The sequence below is a fragment of the Pectinophora gossypiella genome, chromosome 21 (genome assembly GCF_024362695.1).
Source record: "Pectinophora gossypiella chromosome 21, ilPecGoss1.1, whole genome shotgun sequence".
Taxonomy (NCBI): domain Eukaryota; kingdom Metazoa; phylum Arthropoda; class Insecta; order Lepidoptera; family Gelechiidae; genus Pectinophora; species Pectinophora gossypiella.
In genome coordinates, this window is record NC_065424.1 from 4,266,373 (window position 1) to 4,288,149 (window position 21,777).

Genomic DNA, 21,777 nt, shown 5'->3' on the forward strand with positions numbered 1-21,777 from the left:
TAAAATTCGATTGTACTTCCAAAATACTTAAACTGCCTATTGTTGGTAAGTGGTATAACTGGTTTGAGCTATACTGTGGTCAATTATATAACTGAACGTAATTGCTCTTTTCAAGTTATTCTATCTAGTTTTATTTGACACGCAATTTTTAATTTAATTTAAAAGAAATTAGATAAGCATTGGGATTGTTTCGCAAATAGTTGTTTTGTAAATGAAATTAAATTAAAAGAATGAATTGACGTTAAATAAAAATGTATTAGACAATTTTGAAACGTTTGTGATCATGAAAAATCGCGCGTTTCGTGCGCTATACGAGTGTGAGCAAATAGTTCATAAGTACTTCAACTTTGCACTCCACTCGTGCGCAAACTTTACAACGCACGGAGCTCCGCGATAGTAGGTATATTTATTATATGCATTTCAATCAAAAGAAGAGGTCTTACCAACTTATTTCTTCAAAACGTCTCACACATTTTATATCTTTATTTCAATAGCAGGCAATTTTGCACGAAGCAAAAAAGATTTTCCTATATTTGTATACCTACATAAAAGGATTTTAGTGTATTGTCTGCGCGTTCATTATAGGTGTTAATGGTGTGGGAATTTCTAAGTAATAATGCAAGTTATGAAGCCAACGCTCTTGCAAAATAATTGGATGTTGTTCATTGTAGCTGCCTAATAAATGATCTGGGTAGTTAAAAAGACCACATAGAAGCAATTCACCTCTCTCTCTCCTTGGCATTTATTATTCCCATCTGATGGTGGGGTCTGCCTTCTTCGTACTTCTCTTCCACTTCGCTCTATCGGACGTGTCGTTCTCGGAGACATTGCACATACACAGGTCCTTTTTGGCCACATCCGCCCATCTTGTTTTTGGTCGTCCTCTTGGTCTAAGCCCTGGTATGTTTAGATTGGCTGTAACGTTACCCACATAATCTGGAGGTCTTGTTTTTACAAGCAATTCACCTAAAAAAGCAATATTGCTATTTGACAATGTTGCTTTTTAGATAACTTGCTTTGATGTGAATAACAAAAACCATGATTTCGCATTATCCCGTTTTTCACAGGGTCCGCTTACCTAACCTGACGATTTGACAGGTCCGGTTTTTCACAGAAGCGATTGCCTGTCTGACCTTCCAACCCGCGGGAAAACCAGCCCAATACAGGTTAGGTTACATACCTCCGAAAATGAATTTCTCGGGAATGTCGGTTTCCTCACGATGTTTTCCTTCACCGTTGAGCACGTGATAATCATTTACGATCCAAAAACGAATTCGAAAACAAATTCGACAATCACTGACATTCATCATCCATTATCAATCAATGATTCATTTGACTATTTATTTACCATTAATTTGTAATTGATTAATCTTACTCTCGTTTAAAGTAATCCAGTTTATTCGGGTCACCGAGTTCGTTCGTAATTGACGATTTAATATAACTGCAAGCAGTAAATTTACAGTTTAATTATTCACAGGACATGTCGCAAATAGCTATTGCTTAGATTACTAAACCAGTACCAAGGTTTGATTCCCGGAACGTGTTTTTGATGGGTCTTGTTAGAGGTTACTTTGAGATTAGCTATTTATTTTAGTAAGTGAGAGCCCCATATGCTTCCCATATGCCCGGCCAAGTAGTGAATGTATTCTGAGGCATATCATCTATAAGGCAAATCGAAAACTAAAAATCAAAAAAGATTATGTAGGTAATATTTATTATAAAAAAGGTACACCAACAGCTTATATAATAAAACATTAAAAAAATCGCCGTTGATCCCGGTTACTACTTACTAATTGGTAAGTCATACGTTTGTACATGAGCCATATCAGCGGGGATATTTTGGTGGCTCAATAACAACCCTGACACCAGGGTTGCTAAGGTTGGTCATCCACCTCACAACCCACACGATAGAAGGCGAAAAATATATTTTTCGTTAAAAGTGTCAGCGTTTTAAACGCATTAGCAACGGTTCATTCAACTGCACAATGCAACTGTTTATGCGTCAAATTTTGAAAACTAAATACGCTTATACATTCATATGGCGAAGACATTTTCTATTCATTTCGCAAATAAGAAAGGTACTAAGTTGTTTAGAAAGTCAGGTCGGAATTTAAAAGAAAAAGACTGTATGAATATATTTAACGTTGAAAGTCTAGCCTATACAGGGTGGCCCAGAGGTTCACGTTCAAAATGAAAAATTAGATACAGGTGGTCATTGGCTATCAGAAACACCCCTATGTATGTTTAGCGATTATTTACGGTTTAGGAGATTTGATCCATTCTGTACTTTTGTCAAGATTTTTTTTCTTACTTCAGAATTCATTATTTCGTCGCTATCTCTTTTTTAATAATTCTTTTAAGAAAGTGGACCACTAGCTAAAAAATAAAAACAGCCAATAAAAGGATAAAAAATGTTTGCGAAAAAGTGAAAATTTGACCAAAATTGTTACAAAACTTCGCCTTGAGTAAACAAATGAGCTAGTCATGGACCCTGAAGGTATTCCTAAAAACTGCTCCATTTAATAGGCTTTTAGAAATATGAAAAAAAAACTCTTAATAAAAAAAACAAAATAATTGGTCCTCAAAGATTGCAAGACAGACAGATTTAAAGGAAAATTTCACATTCTCATACATTGAAGCTAGTCCTTTCTAACGTGCTAAATTACACATTTTCAATTTAAAGATAAAAACATGTCATGGCGGTGCATTATTAAATTACTTAATAAATCAGTAGTCGACAAAAAAAAAACAGTACTTAGTCAAAAAGATAAGCCACGAGTCAACACAATTAATAACAGTAGTTATTCAACAAACAAATAATCGATCAATTTTGGCAATCGATTTCGAAGCGCCTCGATCGATTCTGATTACAAACGGGAATAAGTGACCATTAATATAAGTTACAAAATTGATATTTTATTATTCTTCGCTATCGCGATTGAAAATAAAATAACGAAAGTAGCGAAACAATGCGAATAGACGTTGGCTTTAAGTAATGATTCCGGTTTGGACACTGTTATTGTTTATACTTGCACAACGGATGTAAAAGTAAGAAACACATGATAGCGGTTAGACGCGGCAGGAATAGGCTAATTTCCAACTAGTCAAATCAGTTACTTTTTACTAAACGTCAAAACCTGAAATCACTATGGAATTTGTATGAAAAAGCACACTGTGATGTCATAGAAAAACGTGATAAAATGTCGGACTTATTATTACGGATTTCTTAATGAAAATTAGTTCATTTAAATAAATTAAATAGAAAAAAGAAATTGTCTTTCGTTAGATTTAGATCTGTCTTTATTTAGTAATCAAAATTTCATCTTCTTCTATAGTGTGGGTTGCGAGGTGAATTACCAACCCCATCAACCCTGGTGTCAGGGTCATTATTGAGCCGCCAAAGGCCCCTGACATGGCTCATGTAACGACTACTTACTTCAGTAAGTAGTAACCGGGACCGATGGCTTAACGTGCGTTCCTTCGTAGAATTTCATAATTTAAATTGAATCTATAAGACCCAATTATGCGAGACGCTTTGCGTGCGTTAAAAATATTACGTATTTTATTTGTATTCACTGGAAGCTTATTCTGAATACGCTATCTCCAATTCATAAACAGCCTATATACGTTCCACTGCTGGGCACAGGCCTCCCCTCAATCAACCGGAGAGGGTATGGAGCATACTCCACTACGCTGCTTCACCGCGGGTTGGTGGAGGTGATTTACGGCTAATAGCCGGCACCAACCGCTTAACGTACCCTCCGAAGCATGGAATCATCTTACTTTTTCAGAAAATCAGGTGATTCAAGACTGAAAAGTCCTTACCAAACAAAGGACAGTCTCACAAAGTGATTCCGACAATGTCCCCATCGGGAATCGAACCCGGACCTCCAGATCGCGAGCCTAACGCTCTAACCACTAGACCACGGAGGCTGTGTTATCTCCAATTAACGACAGTTAAATACGTTTATGCGTAACATAACATAAAAGCATCACGCCTGTATGTCCGAAAGAGTAGGCAGAGGGGCGCCGTCACCATAGGTCATCACCATCCTGCCGTTTTCCCACTCTGTGTGTGGTCGCCACAACATGTATCCCTCTTCCATTCATTTCCGCCAGTCGTCTTCTCCATACTCACACCTTTCACACACATATCCCCTCCCTACCTCTATATTTATCCACATTCATAAGTTTAACCCTTTCACGGACAGAGATCACGGGTCATTGATGGTTCATAATAGGTAATATGACACATTGGGTTCGGAACGTCATTAGACGTTCTGTCCTTGAAAGTGTTAATATGTTATTTTTTTCTTTTTTATGTTCTTATTTATTGATTTTATTTATTTTGTTTTGTTACAGGTAAGTTACATCCGATGTTGTGAAATGAAAATGTTGCTGTGGACTTAAATTGCATTGATAATTAACGATGATCACAGTGTAATTAATAAAATAAGTAGGTAAGTAAATTATGGACATACTTAATTCAAACCGCGTTGTGGACAATACGTTATCGACAATAAGGGACTTTCCAATTTGCGTTTCCCAATAACACGATAGATGGCGTTGTTAAGTTTTTTCTTCGTTTCAACTTCTAATTTCATAGATAACAGACATATGCATCTTTTATCTTTGTTTTTGGGTACAAATGATGACCCTTTTTATTACACCAAGGTACAGTTACAACTTCAACCCATTATTATCCTGATCAAAATAAAGCAATATAGGTAGCAAAATCATTATCATCATCATCAGCCCATTAACGTCCCCACTGCTGGGGCACGGGCCTTCCCTATGGATGGATAGGGAGATCGGGCCTTAAACCATCACGCGGGCCCAGTGCGGATTAATGGTTATTAACGACTGCTAATGCAGCCGGGACCAACGGCTTAACGTGCCTTCAGAAGCACGGAGGAGAACGAGATGAAAACTTTTTTTGTGGTCACCCATCCTATGACCGGCCTTTTCGAAAGTTGCTTAACTTCAACAATCGCAAACCGAGCGCATTTACCGCTGCGCCACTGAGCTCCTTAACAAGATACATACTACATACTGTAGCAACATCATTCTATACATAATGTGATCCAAATATCAAGCAACAATTAGTTTTATGTATGCTTCTGCCATTATATTAAATTTATGAATAATTATGTACCCCAACAATGCGAAAATAAGTAATTATCGCGTTAATGGTGAACAACGCCATCTATCGTGTGTTTGGGGAACGTCGATTGGAAAGTCCTTCTTTATAAGTATACACAGCCACTCTTAACCACCTATGTTTAAGTCCCATAACCATAACCGAAAGAGATCTAGGAAACTACGTGACTTCAGTTATTTATCACCCAAACATGAATGAATTTAAACTCTTACCACCTTACACATAAAAAATAAACCAGGGATGAACGTGGGTTTAGCATTTGATAGCCAAGCAAAGTTCAGTCAAATTGTACGACAATTGGATTCAACTTTCATACATTTTTATTTGTAAGGTGGATAAAGTTATATACATACATACACATAAACTCACGCCTATTTCCCACCAAAACAACAACATTTATTTTTAAAGTTGTATATATTAAATTATACCTGTCATTTTCTTATCCGCCGATTGCGAGTGTGGAGTATCACCACAAACTATGGCTCACATTTTGTGCTGTCCTAAGTGCCCTAACCTGCACTATTAAAGACCTGTTCGAAGCCACTGACAATGCCGTAAGCGTGGCCAATTATTGGTCAGCAAAAATTTAGTTTCGATCGCCATCGACTCGCAAAGAAGAAGAGATCCGCCGAAGAGGAAAATTTATAAAACAGAACAGAACTGGACAGAATTAAGTTGACAGCACACGTTAAACGGATTGCATATGAGCGAGATGCCTACTTTATTCGCCGGGTTATTCTTTCATTCTAAAATTAACAGTTGTCAATCATCCGTCTCTTTCCTTTTCGGCGAAGAAGAAAATGACGATAATTTAAAATAAATTTAGGAGGTATCTGTAGGAATCGGAGCCAATATTGAATTTGAATTTATAATATGATAAGTATTGATGATCGACGGTTTAATGCCAACGTGTGTTATGCATTAGCAATGGCCACTGTGCCCACGCGCCCTGACAGATGTGCACTAAGCAATGTCGCAATATGACTCCGGTACTTTGTACACGTAATAAGATTTGCGCAAAGTCAAACACTGCGTGCCGAAATACCGGCCCTTGCGTGGCCCTACCGAAGTACTTTTGACTTTTGACATTCATTTAACTTTACTAAAACCCTTAACGGCCTCCGTGGTCCAGTGGTTGAGCGTTGGACTCACGATCTGGAGGTCCGGGTTCGATTCCCGATGGGTACATTGTCAAAATCACTTTGTGAGACTGTCGTTTGTTAGGTAAGGACATTGCAGGCTTGAATCACCTGATTGTCTGAAAAAGTAAGATGATTCCGTGTGCTCCCTGGCTACTAGCCCTAATACCTCCACCAACCCGCAGTGGAGCAGCGCAGTGGGACGCATACAGGCTGTTTATGTTATGTTATGATTTATTTATCTTTACTAAAACAGTTTTACCCGAGTATTGTTGTTTCTCCATCAACTCGCAATAGAATTGCAAACTTCAGCAGGGTTCGCATCGCTACCGCGCCGTACGTGGCCCGAATTATATCGATTCGACCAATACATGTATGTAAATACATAAACTCACGGCTATTTCCCACTGGGATAAGTAGAGACTATGGAATTCCATTTGCTTCGATCCTGACACATTTCGCTTGCTTCCTCCACATTCATCAATCGTTTCATACACGCACGCCGGTTCAGAGTAGATCGTACTGAATCTTTTTAGTTTGTAAATAAATAAATAAATTTTAAAAAGTAGCCGTATGACATCCGTTTACATAGATAGCCTTCACTACGTCTATTGGTCGAAGGTTTTGATATAGGTAATTCGCGGCCCACGCGGCGTTCCTGCGTTTCCGCAAGGGCTCAAGTTGAAAATGTCCATCCAAAATGTCCATCTCTGTCTCTTTGTTCTGTTTTCGTTGACTTATATCAAATTGAATGAATCACATTAATTAATTAGCAACACGTCACATAATTATAGTTACTATTAAAAAGACATTTGTTGCAAGTATTTACAAGACTAGAAGTAAATAATAAACAGCGCTATCTGTACGAAATCTCGCGGGAATTCTCAAACTATGTTAGCGAATGTTACATAACTTATCGAAAGTGGTCTATCTGCAATTCTGTGCAATTGTGCGCCCGCGCCAGCGCTCTTATCGTTTGCCAAATCGTCGATGGTCACGTCGCCAATAACTTTACGTGATCGCGAACTATTTTTTTCTTAGAAAATTGTTGTTAAGTTTCTTTGACTGCTGTAATGCCACCGTGTTATTGATATTTTTTGCGAAATGGTTTATTGTAGAATTATAGTATAGTAAGGAGTGGTTGTCATTTGTTATCTAATGTCGTGATGCCTGAGAAATGTTTTAACAAAAGTATATTGCAGACTTTAAAGTGATTTTTTATGACGTGACTTATTGTAGATTTGCCCCATTTGGCTTTCACTACTTGGCTGGACAAATGAGGAGTGCTGAGGGCTCTTACCCGGTACAACATTTAAGACAACAGGGTGGCCAGTTGGGTGCGAATCTTAGCTTAGGGGATTATATTTGAAAGAATTAATCAGCCCAAATGGGTCGATAGCAATAAGCGCTGAATGAACTTCTGGGCGCCATCCCCCTCGCGTCAGACAGAATACTGCTGGGCGGAAGGCAAGACGGAAGCCACTGCCCTATTTTTCCCTAAAAAGTAGCATGGAGAATGCTACATAGACAAGAGTGTGGCTCTTAAATTAGTGATGATGTGAGCTTTAAGTTTATTATTTTGTAAACAAATCAATAAATAAAAATACGTGATTAATGTATTAAATCGATCCGATCGTCGTGGAGATACTTGGGGGAGGTCTATGCCCAGCAGTGGGTGTCGTATGGCTGATGATGATGAATGTATTAAATCGTCCCGAACGTATTATACGATACGATCGACGAAAAAACGACGACATGCCTGAGGATCTGGTGCCGTAGACTCCGGGCGTCTTCTCAAATAATTCTCAGGGAATTCAGTCGCAAAAAAGTAGGCTGAGCTAGATAGTTTTCGGCTCTAGACTTTAAGTAAATTAATGAATTTGTCACGATATCTATAGTCTTAGCCTTAATAAACATTTTCTAGTTCTGAAATAAAAAAATCGTTGTTAAGCACGATTCCGAAACCTGAAACCCGTTTGACCCATAAATTACGGTTTCTAATAATTTTACAAAACCGTAAACCTTCTAGTTCACGGTCAGTTATTCAGATTAACTAATTATTAAGTTAGTTAGTTCTAGTTAGTTAGTTTCAACACTCTATAGTTTACGAAATGCACTAAAAGTGTGACAAACTTTAGCGATGTGGCTGTTACACCCTGAAATAGTAATAAATTACTTTGACAATCTCAAATATTGTAATAAAACGCAATAGATTTCCATCTATTGTCTGTGTTCACAAAAAAAAATACAGCTTGCTCTTAAGAAATGTCAGAGCAAACTGTGTCCAATAGACAGATTTCTTAATAAAAATTTCGGAAAAGTAACATTGTAATTACGGAATAGAAGAAAGAGATTGGAAGGGCCAAGTGAGCGTGAAACGCGCGCCAAACAAGTACGAGCAAATAGTTCATAAGTACTTCAACTTTGCATTTCCCTTGTCCGCATACTTTACGACTCACGGCGCTCCGCGATAATATATTAAAAAGTGGTCTTGTGCTTTATAACCTGCAGAGTAAAAAATCTAATATCGGCTATCATGCAAGGAGAACCTTCATTATCACAAAAAAGCTAAAAACCTTAGTATAAGGCTATTTTTCAAAAAAATGCGGCAGTGAGACGTGGCCGCTTAGTATGGGTCTCGTGAGGAGGCTTGGTGTCGCTCAGCGGGCAATGGAGAGAGCTATGCTCGGTATTTCCCTGCTCGGTCGAATCAGAAATGAGGAGATCCGCAGAAGAACTGAAGTCACCGACATAGCTCGGAGAATTGCAAAGCTGAAGTGGCAGTGGGCAGGACACATAGCGAGGAGAACCGATGGCCGCTGGGGCGGAAAGGTTCTAGAATGGCGACCACGTGTTGGACAACACTCAGTGGGTAGGCCCGCTACAAGGTGGACCGACGATCTGTTGAAGGTCGCGGGAAGCCGCTGGATGCAGGCAGCGCAGGACCGATCGTCGTGGAGATCCTTGGGGGAGGCCTATGCCCAGCAATGGGCGTCGAACGGCTGATGATGACGATAAAAAAAAAATACTTTTGTATGCAGTATTTTACGAAAAGTAATGATAAAATTTCATTCTATCGCATAAAATATACATTGCCAATAATGTGGCTATGGAATTTGAGAAGCAGTAGAGTTGCCGTAGTTAAATTTGTTTGCTAAAGTAGTAGTAAAAGGGAGCGGGGTCGAACCGGCGACAGCGGTTCTCATACACAATGCGCGTTAGGGCCTTTTCATCCTCTTTCTTCTATCCCGTGATTGTAATATTATTTTGCTGTAGATAAGCATAGCCGGGGCAACAGCCATCGTGATCATCGATTCCTGGTGGGGACATTGGTAAATAAATCACTTTGTGAGATATTTGCTTCTTCTTGATCAGGACATTGCATTAACTGCCTCCGTGGTCCAGTAGTTGAGCGTTAGGCTCACGAGCCGGGTTCGGATCCCGGTAAGAACATATCACAGACATCACTTCGTGGTCCGTGCTTCGAAAGGCACGTTAAGCTGTTGGTCTCGGTTACTATTTACCGTAAGCACGTAGTCGTTACATGAAACATGTCAGGGGTCTTAGGCGGCTCAATAATAACCGCGACATCAGGGTTCTTTGTCCTGCAGGTTGGAAGGTCAGATTAGTCCTTAGCTTCTATAAAAAACGAACATTTCAATAGTTTTATGTTTGGTTAGCGGACGCTGAAGTAAAAATGGGGTAAACATTGAACTAAGTTCTCTGTACGATACACAGAGTAATTGGATTAATGCAATTATAAAAGAAAGCCAATCTTTAATAGTATCTAACGTTGATGTTATATCTGATAGGAGAGTCAATGACTTAATAGCACTCGATACATAATAGCCTATAAGTACGTCTCACCGCTAACCACGTAACTCACCAACCGAAGGGGGTTTTCGACAAGCACAAGGTACCTTTTTTGACGCAACTTATTGTAGATTTGCCGCAAATGGCATTAATTGCTTGGCCGGACAAATGAGGCGCGCGGCTCTCACCCGGTCAGGTAGGTACCTACTTCATTTATACTACCTACCTACCTACCCTACCTGCTTGATACCTACTTGATCTATTGCGGGTTGGTTAGTGTCATGTTTTGTACTTTTTTTCTATTTATTATAGCCTATGTTGCAAGAAAGAAAAAACTGTTTATTTTTTTCAACTTTTTTCAAGAGCCATTTTAATTAAACGCGATTATATTATATTTTTTATTTCAGTTACATGACCGTGAATTTTAAAATGTCAACACAATTTCTTAACTGTAAAATCAATAAACGCGTAGAATTTGCAATTGTTCGCGCGTTTCTGTTTGCATTTTTTTTTTAAATTTCACAACGAGTGGGTAACTATTTTATTTTTTAATTTATTTGTTGAAAAACGTAAATAGGTATACTTTATAGGTACGCTAAGAAGTATTTTGCTAAACGCGACATGGGTTTGTCTCCTCGCTAAGTAAACATCAGTTAATACTCAATCGTTTAATTTTTTGTTATACTTAAAGCGATTAATCTAGGATAAAAATCTCGTATATTTATAACCATTACTGTAAAAATCGAAGAAAACCAAGAGCGCGCGAAAAGGGAAACCACTGCCCTATTTTTCCCTAAAAAAGTAGCATGGAGAATGCTATACCGACAAGAGCGTGTCTCTTAAATTAGTGATGATGTGACTATAAAAATATTTACATGCTTTTTTCACATGGTTTAATTTATCTGCTTTTTATTAAACCTGTTGCTGTTTATGTTTATTTATTTTAAATAATTATCATCTACACCTAAACCTAATTCACTTATGTACCACTACTTTGAACATCGAACGCAAATCAACATAATCGAATCACAAATCCGATTTACCGGTAATACCGAAATTTTACCGTTAACGTGTGTCTAGAATGCAACTAGTGACTAGTGACGTAATAGGATGAGTGGACCGTGGCAAGTTATATGCCACTTTGGACGCTACGTCCCGGAACGGTTATATCGGTTACTCAATAGCGATACCTGTTACGTACCGTTACGTTGTTCGTAACCGGTTTATTTGGTTCAACGGGTGCGATACCGAAAATTGTGCACATCACTAGGTATTTATTTTATCGGGTCATTCTATATTGTTGTTTGTTTTTTTGTCATTAAGTCTTTGGTATGGTTAAAAATAATTTGAAATATAAAAAAAAAAATATTTTTCTTTCTGGCGAATTAGAAAATATATTCTTCTCTTCCCTTCTATGATGTTTTAATAAATTCGTCATGTCTTATTAAGTGTCCAATCATCTTGCCTCTTCTGTCCTCAAGTGAGGAAGGGGAAGACCAAGAAGAGCTAACATGTAACAGATTAAAGAGAAGGCGAACGTCGTGTCTTATGAGGTGAAGGAATTGGTCTTTGATAGATAAGAATGGAGAATGTTACACCTACAAGAGCGTGGCTCTTAAATTAGTGATGATGTGAAAATATATTGGATGAGGTACGAGATTTTATGTTGTGTCCCACTCCCACTGCTGGGCCAAAGTAAATGCTCATTTGAATACTACCTTTTATATAAAGCTTGTGATGACAAAATCGTTATAGACGGCGATACGGCTCACCACCTATCACGTTGGTCTAACAGAAAGCTCGGTGAGGCGTGGATACTTAGTTCGTCTTGCGATGGTACCTCTGCCTGCCCCAATCGGGATATAGTCGTGAGTTTGTGTTATGTCAAAACCCACACTGCACGATACAACAATAACTAAAAAAAAATATTGTCGAAATTACCTTCGTAATTATTTAATTATACAAACGCTAGGTGAAAATTGTAATCATTATACATGAAATGAGAGTTACATCACATCATTATGAGATGGGTGCGCGTGAGCACGAAAATGATGGACCAAATGTAATGTAATTTGTGTAACATTTCGGCATGTGAACTCACGCCCGTTCTATGTTGGATGAAGTGCTATTCTTAGCATGACTTTTTAACACTTTCAAGGACAACGTCTAATGACGTTCCGATTCCAAGGTGTCATACTATCTATTATGAACCATCAATGTCCCATGGTCTCTGCCCGTGAAAGGGTTAACAGGGTTTTTTGTGTGGGCATGCAGTATTTGGCTGGACAAATGGGGAGCGCTAGGACTCTTTCCCGGTAGAAAAAAAATACTTTTTTATTGGTGTCACATAAGATAAACATGATGAAATATATTGCAGGTTACCCGCTTAACATCGCATCTTTCTCCTTGGCGCTCTGATATACAATTATGTAGGTACCGTACTTTATATAAAGTGCCACAGATGAATTATGTAATGTGCTCATATCAAATAAGAATAAGAATAAAAGAAATCATATCTCTTTCTTATTGGTTTATTTTACCTGTCAGTTATTTATCGATGTGTTACGTTATAATGTTATTTATACATTCGGTACGCAGTGTACTTCTATTATAATGAGGCACTTTCCAAGCTACGTTCACCGTAAATAATATAGATGGCGCTGTTGACATTTGACGTGATAATTTCCTATTTTCTCATTACTCGGGAACTTACATAATTATTCAAAAATACAATGTAATGACAGAAGCGTATATAAAAATAATTGTTGCTTGATATTTGGATCGCATTATGTACAACCGAGAAGCTCGGTGCCGTACCGGTTGTTGAAGTTAAGCAACTTTCTCAAAGGCCGGTCATAGGATGGGTGACCACAAAAAAAAAGTTTTCACCTCGAGCTCCTCCGTGCTTCGGAAGGCACGTTAAGCCGTTGGTCCCGGCTGCATTAGCAGTCGTTAATAACCATCAATCCGCACTGGGCCCGCGTGATGGTTTAAGGCCCGATCTCTCTATCCATCCATAGGGAAGGCCCGTGCCCCAGCAGTGGGGACGTTAATGGGCTGATGATGATGATTATGTACATAATTATGTTGCTACCTTTATTGCTTCTCTTTATTTTTTCTTCGTATATCGTGTGGGTTGTGAGGTGGATTACCAACCCCATCAACACTGGTGTCAGGGTTACTATTGAGCCGCTAAAGGCCCCTGATATGCCTCATTTAACGACTACTTACTTACATCAGTAAATAGTAACCGACAGGCGTCTAAGTCGTCACGCCATCTCTTTCGAGGTCTACCATGACGCCTGTACTCGTCATGAGGCACCCAATGCGTGACGATCCGTGGCTAATTCTCAGGATGCATGGGACAAATATGTCCGGCCATGTATCATTTGAAATGTATCTTTTTTTTTTCTTTAGAAATAGCTGCATGAGCAATAAGGCCGCCTATTGTGCTTTTCTATATATGTTGTCCTTATCTCTGTATTTTGCGTCCATTGTGCTCAATAAACCATTTCATCTATCTATCCATCTTTCTTTTTTAATAACGTAGGTCGCATTTGACCACAATCTCACCTGATGGTAAGTGACTATGTCGCCTAGGGTGGATCACTCTAGCAAATACCTACGATAATTATGTTGAATAAATGATCCTGATAGCTGAGTAGACATGTGTGCTTTCCTATTCAGTTGTCAAGTATTCTTATCCACGAAAAAGATTGACAAAAAAAACAAGCAATCAATCAGTAAGTCGTGTATATTATTATATATATAATATATTATTATTAGTTTTGCAACAAAGTGACTTTTACCAGTTCAAAGGTTGTATCAGTAATAACTGTAATCTCATCGTAATCGTTGCGACATGATCGTTTTAGGGTTCCGCGGGTGGTATAGGAAAGCCTCTAGATTAATTAACCATAAATTCAAATATAAACTATATTGCAAACATTGATCGCAGTAATTTTCATATGTTAAGCTTTCAGGCATCGATCAAACTTAACTCCGAAGACTCTTGAACATACTTCTTTTCTATCGCGTCGATTGTGAGGTGGATTACCAACCCCTTCAACCCTGGTGTCTGGGTTATTACTGAGCCGCCATAGGCCCCTGGCATGACTCATGTAACGACTACGTACTTACATAAGTAAGTAATAACCGGGACTAACGGCTTAACGTACTTTTGGACAATCTAACCAAATTAGGGATCACAAACTGATTTTTGTGATTTGTCCCCACCGGAATCCGAACCCAGGACCTCCGGATCGTGAGCACAACGATAACTGGACCACAGAGACTGTTAAACATACTAAAAATCACAGACATTTTCATTCTCATACAAGACGTAATAGAGAAAATGTACACACATACACACACAATAAGTACATACTTATTACGCTTTTTGTTTTTTTTTTTTTATTCTGAGGTAGTGTAAAAAAAGTATACTGAACCCTTTATTAAAACAGCGGTCGTCAGGTGGGCTCCCATTATGAAATTGAATGAATTCTCGTGCCCTTTAACGAACATAAATGTCATTCATGCAAGTGGCGCCTACGCAGCGTGGTTTATAAAAGTTTAAGTAATGTGAGATCTGTATCAATGCGGTTTGAAGAGGCGCAGGTACTTTGTTTTTGAAGCTGTAAGTTGGGATGATATACCTACCTATACATCTATATGTTGTTGCAGCTATATATTTACTTTTCGGCGGCTATACAGGTTGTGAGAAGCAGCAGTTTTAGGCGGATGAGACGTTAAATTATGTAAGAATTGACGATTCAAAGTGTACTTACGTCAAAGTCAAAGTATTTATTGCACACCATATGCACCATACGTACAGAAAGAAAAATGAAAAATCTGCTTAGCAGTTACACATGTCAATTTAGATATATTATTATTTATACTTCAACCAGCCGTGTCTACATGACAACCGCGCCGCCCGCCGCCCGAATAATATTGACCGCTTCGGCCAATAAACGATACGTATGCTATCTATGTAGATGGACGTCGAACGGCTATTGGTCGAAGGCCTCGATATAATTCGCGCTGCGCGTGTCGCGGTTACCGTGCAGAGCGTACTGAGCGGACTTGAAACACCTTGCTTAAATCTATAACGTGTTTTATTAAGTTGATTGGAATATAATGTATTTAAATGTTCTATATGTGTTGACAATTTCATAGTTCTAATCAGCACCAACGCAAGATCCACACTACGAAAAAGAACCATTAATCTTTCGAATGCCGGAACGCGTAAAATCTATTGTGTCTGGTATCCCGGCATATGAGAGGTTAATAATGTTTAAGTTTTTTTTTTTTGGTGGGGTTGCTCTTGGCCCTAGATTTGTCCGAGGGCATTGACGAGGCCTAAGATGGAGCGAGCTCGCCCGGAAGGGATGCAATGTGGAATTTTAATGCCTTTTTAAAGATATTTCGAGTTTTAACACTTTTCACCTCAGTGGGTAGATGGTTATAAAGCTGCACTCCTAGAAAACTAGCCAGTCTCAAAATACGTTTTTATGCAGTTACTTTTTTTGTAGTTTTGTATTGTAATGTAAAATAGTTTTGTCAAAGTCACCATGGCGCCGTACGACCTTTGTTTCATTAGTTCTGCCGTGGAACTATGTGTCCATGATTCATTATTAAGAACCAAATGTGAATGGTCACAGCGTTTCCATTCATACACAAATCAAGGTGACAATAATTTGCACTTTTTGCCACAAGAACCTTCTGTTATTATTATTTTTTATTTGTTTATTTTTTGTATTAAATTCATTTTGTGTCTTAATAATAAATAACAATTTAAAAATAAGTAAATAGGTTTTGTCTTTAACCCACCAGGAGGGTTAAAAAGACCACATCGATTTTGCGCATATAACAGTAAGTGCGCAATGCAAACAAATGTCAAATTTGCAATATTGCTTTCTTAGATGAATTGCTTCGATGTGGCCATTTTACCACCCTGCACACCACGAGTTCTGTCTATTTCTTGCACTTATCGTTAGAGAAGGTTGCATTATTTTAAAAACTGTCAAATTAAGAAAAAAATTGTGTCCGTATCAATGAACGCTTTAAAGGAAAATATGTCTACACCTCTACTTACCCATTCGGTGATGCTATATGTTATGTAAGTATGGGAAAGTACATTAGTCCCTGAATAACTGAGCAGGTATTTTTTACATTATTTTTTTTATTTATTATTATGGGTTGATGAGGTTGGTACTCCATCTCACAACCCACACGATAGAAAAAGACATTATTTGTCATAAGAAAATAATATATAATTGTTTTAGGCTTTAATAACAATAAATACTAAGTTTAAGATAGAATACTTACATATATAAACCCATGCATAAATCCCTAATGCTGTGGGCAGGTATACAAATATAAAAAAACAACTTGAAGCCACTGTTTAAGATTAAAAATAAATAACCATACTTCCTATTGCAATTGTCCGTTACACTTTCATTTTTTTTTCTAAGTCCTATGCGTTCGATTCCATTGTCACTTCCTCAATCACGCAGTAGCGATGGAAAATCGATTTGCCAATATTATAATCGATTTAATAAATCGATAATTCGCATTCCGGTTTATGGCGAGTTTCTCTGCAAATAACGTGATCTATCGATCGATAGATCTCTGTTGTCATGTCGCGGAGTTTGTTACTGTTACTGGAAGAAGCCATCAAAGTTACAATACAAATATTCACGCTCTTGATGTGTGATAGGGTGGGTAGAACCGTTACAGACGCGATTCTATGGTTTTAACTTTTATGTTTATTACCTATTTTCATTGATTTTAAATTATTGTTTTTCTATTCCAGGTAAGTTCATAAACCTAATCAGGGCGGAAAGGTGAAATCAATTTGTTAAGGTGGTAAGCTTGTTAGTGACATTGTAAAGAATACTGAGGGGGATGATTCAGACCATGCATACATACATACATAAACTCACGCCCGTAATCCCTAATGGGGTGGGCAGAGCCACAAGTAAGGAGGAGGAGTGAGGTATTCAGACCATGATTCTGGATTAATATCAAGCTGAATTTTCCGTCGCAAAATTCTCATTTTTTGTGTTTTCTTAAATTATCTTCATTTCCATACATACGGCAAATTCTACTTGATATCAATTCAGAATCATGGGCTCTGTCATCCCTCAGTCTCCGTTATGATGTCACTAACACCCTGTATAAGAGTAGTAGACTTTGTACTTTGAGATAAATTGTTCGTTTTGCGTTTGGAATACTGACCCTTTTGAGGATATTTCGAGGTAAGTAACTTACATTTCTTTTGAACCAAGAAACGTCTAGAGACGTTTATAATAAAAAAGAGCTATTTATTTACTCTTTAGTTGTTTGACGTCTATAGAGTAATTGGAATTCCATAGGCTCTGCTTACTCTGTTGGGAAATAGGCGTGAGTTTATATACGCATGTTATTTATGTAATAAAATCGAACAAAAAGAGTTATTACTAATTTTACATTACATTTCTTACTTACTTATTTGTTTTTACCCTTAAAATAACAAGTGTAGGCAACAACGATTCCAATGTGGGCGTGGATAAGATCGCCAGAAGCGATTGAATACTGTATCCGATAATCGATTAGCATATCAAATAGACCGTAATCGATACGGAGTGAATATTAATCGATATTTAAAAAGAAACAAAATACCGTTCCGTGTTTGTTTGCGAATTCTTTTCAATTAATTAATGCAAATGGCGTAATTGTTGTTTTAGTTTGACGTTTAGAGAATCTTCTAGCTTAATTTGAAATGTTTTTCTTATAAATTATTTGGTTTTTAAACTTTTCCATTGTAAAATAAATGATTATTAATAACATAGATATATTTTTTCATTACGTATATTTAATTAGACCACGTAGGTCTGAACGCTACGTAGACCCCTCGCCCAGGGATACGGGTGAAGACGTCAACGGTTGTAGAGGCGGAGATGGGAGCCATCGGTACGGCAATGCAGGACGGAAGGGGCAAGTCACAGGGACTGTAACCTGGAACCTGACAGAGAGCAGCAGAAAATGTCAGTACTATTCAGAGGCGGAGGACAGGAGTCCTAGTACGGCTTTGAAATAGACTACTCTGGGCGCAACCCACTCGCGTCAAACAGAGTACTGCGGGGCGAAGGCAAGAGAGAAACCGCTGCCCTATTTTTTTACCGACAAGAGCGTGGGTCTTATATTAGTCATGATGATATATAATTAGACCCTGTATGCCGTCTATAAATAATTTGAGCTGGAGTCGCTTTTGCCGACAAGCGCGGTATGATAAAAATCTGCATTCATTACCCGGCTGCGGCGAAGCAAAATCGACGATTAATTTATCTTTATAGGTACTCAATACAATTCACAATACTTTATTGCACAGAAGAGACATACAACACAGGAATACAAATTAAACACATGTGTAAAAGGTGGCGTTATTACTAAGGTAGCAATATTTTCCAGATAACGTTTGGGTGATAGGATCCAGTACAGTGAACAAACAAACACTTAAACTATAATTTATCTATTCATACGTACATCTCACGCCTATTTTCCACCGCGGTAAGCAACTAAGTATTATATTCCCTTCTCAATCTTAGTCACTATATCGTCTATTTCAGCACAACTCTCTCTTATCACACTGTTTCTCACTCTCTATTTGCTGTTTCTCTCTATTTGTTATAAATAGGTAAAATAGGGAACATTATCCACCATTCTTTAGTTCTAATACGACAAGCTAGTTACACTTTGAAAACGACAACAGACTTACAAAACCCGTCATAACGGTTTCATACACGTAAACTCTACATTACCGACCCGCTCAATAAATCCATTGCAACACAACACTTCCAGCGGCTAGATCTCACTGATCCCGCGTCACTTCCTCCACGCGCACGCGCACGCTCTTATGCGTATGCGCACGCGCATATGTGTGCGCGTACCTTCACTTTCGTTCGTTGACTCGCGGTATAATTGTATATGCAGCGTATGTTGTTATATGGCAAGGTTGGAATTAAAGAAATTAGAATTTTACGATGTTTTTATAGTAAGTACTTACCTACGTTTATTATTTATTTTGCTTTTTATTTTATTAAGTAAGTAATTATTATTTAATAGAGTTATAAAAGTAGATAAAGTTTCTTTCGGGTCGTTGTATCGAGTCTTCTGGTCCGCAATATACACAAATAATATATGTATTTATTTTAACGGCCTCTGTAGTCCAGTGGTTGAGCGTTGTGCTCACGATCCGGAGGTCCCGGGTTCGAATCCCATTGGGGACAAACCACAAAAAATCACTTTGTGATCCCTTGTTTGGTTAGGACATTACAGGCTGATCACCTGATTGTCCAAAAAGTAAGATGATCCGTGCTTCGGAACGCCGTGCAAGGAATTATACAGCGGCTTTTTTTCGGGAAACGTGGCCTGGAAAACTCGTATAGTGTGGTTGCTTTGCGATTTGTCTTATCTGTCATACTGTGAAATATAATCTACATATCGTAAATGCTAGCGAGTGTTGAAATGCCTATGGGTAAGAACGCAGTTTATTAGTAACTCGAAAGACAACATAAACCTTAACACATCGACTTCAAGGAACTACTAAACCGACAAAACAATAAAATGTAAATACAAAATGGCGGACATTTGTTTTCCCTAACCTCGCATTTCTAGTTCGCTGTTACAAAATCGTTCGCTGGTAGTAGACAGGTGTGTATTTAGACTGGGGTTTCAAAGGGTTATAAAATAATATACTTACTTAGGTAATATTATATGAGAGTATAAAATCAAAATATAAAAAAAGACTTATCTTGCGGTGACTTTATGAGCTTGAAATACATTTTCTTTTGTAAATAATACGGGCTATTAGTGACATCATAACGAAAACTTTGAGGGATGATTCAGGCCATGATTCTGAGTTAATATCAAGTGGAATTTTCCGTCGCAAAAGTATGGAAAATAATAAAAAAACAAAATTTTTCATCAATTTTCCGACAGGAAATTCCACTTGATATCAACTCAGAATCAGAGTCTGAATCATCCCCCTCAGTATTCGTTACAGTTTACACCCATAACTACTTGTATGGCTATCTGTATGTACTTGCACGGGGTGCTAGTGACATCGTAACGAGTATTCAGAGTGATGATTCAGCTCATTATTCTGAGTTAATATCAAGTGGAATTTTCCACCGCAAAAGTATAGAATTAAAAATAATTAAAAAAAACTAAAAAAACACCATGAATTTTGCGACGGAAAACCCACTTGATATTAACTCAGAATCATGGTGGATGGTGTATATATTTTACATCTCCGCCATGTTGTCGTCTGTTGTTCTGTCCACCCTGGTAGTGTGACTGGGATTACTGGCAAGATTTTTGTCTGTGCCCCAAAATCCTATCCTTACTCCGTGCCTGCATTCGGGCATTCTATGAAGGTACTAGCATTATCTTTCTAGTGCCTAAGGGTGGTCATTTTACTGTGGCCTGTAAGCCTGTAGCTTAAGCTGACACAGGTGTCCAAGCTGTAAGTATGTAGGCTCGAAGAACTGGCATATGCCCTGACCAAAACAATTCATAAATTTTATCATTATAGACTCAAGTATACTTTGCCCAAACACATTTTTGAGACTGAAGAGGAAAGCGCCACAAGATTTAACCAAGTAACCATTTAGGATGGGATAATGGTTCTATGCCTTGCAAGCCTGATAGATGACAGTGCATTAAAAAGAGGAGTAAAAAAAAAAAGTATACTTTGCATAATGAGGGACTTTCCAGGCTACGTTCACCAAAATCAATATAGATGGCGTTGTATAGCTTTAAGGACATTGGCTGCTTTTCTTTTTCGTTTAAGTAGTTCTTTCTTGTACTCTGGTGTTATCTGATTTTGTCCGGCCAAGTAGTTAATGCCATCTGCGGCAAATCTACAATAAGTCACGTCAAAAAAAAAAAACAAAAAAAAATGGTGATATCTGCCATATTTGTGTATATGAGTATATTATGAGAAAGCACCTCTAGATATCATCTGGGGTGCGACTAGGAAATGAATCCAAGAAATTTTGGTCCAACTCAGTTGGCCTGAAACATTCGACGCAGCTGATTAGACCTTTTTTCTAAGGAATTATCATCAAAAATCCTCACTCTCACTAGGGGGCAGGTTAGGATTTTAATACGGGCCCTCACGGGGCATTGTAGACTCAATAAGCACCTACACAGAATGGAGCTGACCGAGTCTCCTTTATGCAGATTCTGCTTAGGGGCAGATGAGACGCCACTTCATCTGCTGTGCAGCTGTGAGGCTCTCATACATAGTAGAAGCCGTAAACTTGGGGGGGGCACATAATGGACCGCCAGGAAGTCATGGAGCTTTCTCCCAAAAAGACGTTGGATCTCTTCGAACGGATCGGTCTAGAGGAGGATTTTTAAATGTACGGATTTAGGTCACAATAGATCTGTCAAGGTCGCAGTGATCTCGCGGGCTGTATTCAGTCCGGCCCTCACAACTCTCAAATAATAGTATGAGATCAGTGGTTTTTATAAAAGGTAGATTATGTGTGTGAGTGTGTGTGTATGTTCTGTTCTTTCTTTAATTATTTATCACTTCACACTTAGTTATTTGTTCGTAGGTCCATGTTCGATTTATTTCCCACCAGCTCGACGATGTTTACGATAATGTAAAGCTGA

General features: G+C 38.2%; 1 protein-coding gene across 7 annotated transcripts in view; it reads left to right on the forward strand.

The window, feature by feature from the left end:
• LOC126376487 (A disintegrin and metalloproteinase with thrombospondin motifs 16) overlaps positions 1–21,777 on the forward strand; it is a 196,654-nt gene that overhangs the window by 26,487 nt on the left and 148,390 nt on the right. Inside the window, exon 2 of one of the 7 annotated variants that reach the window (XM_050023904.1) lies at positions 9,577–9,632. The exons of the other annotated variants lie outside the window; for them this stretch is intronic. The gene's annotated coding sequence lies outside the window, so the exon portion shown is untranslated. The remainder of the gene's footprint in view (positions 1–9,576; positions 9,633–21,777) is intronic. 7 annotated transcript variants of the gene reach the window in all.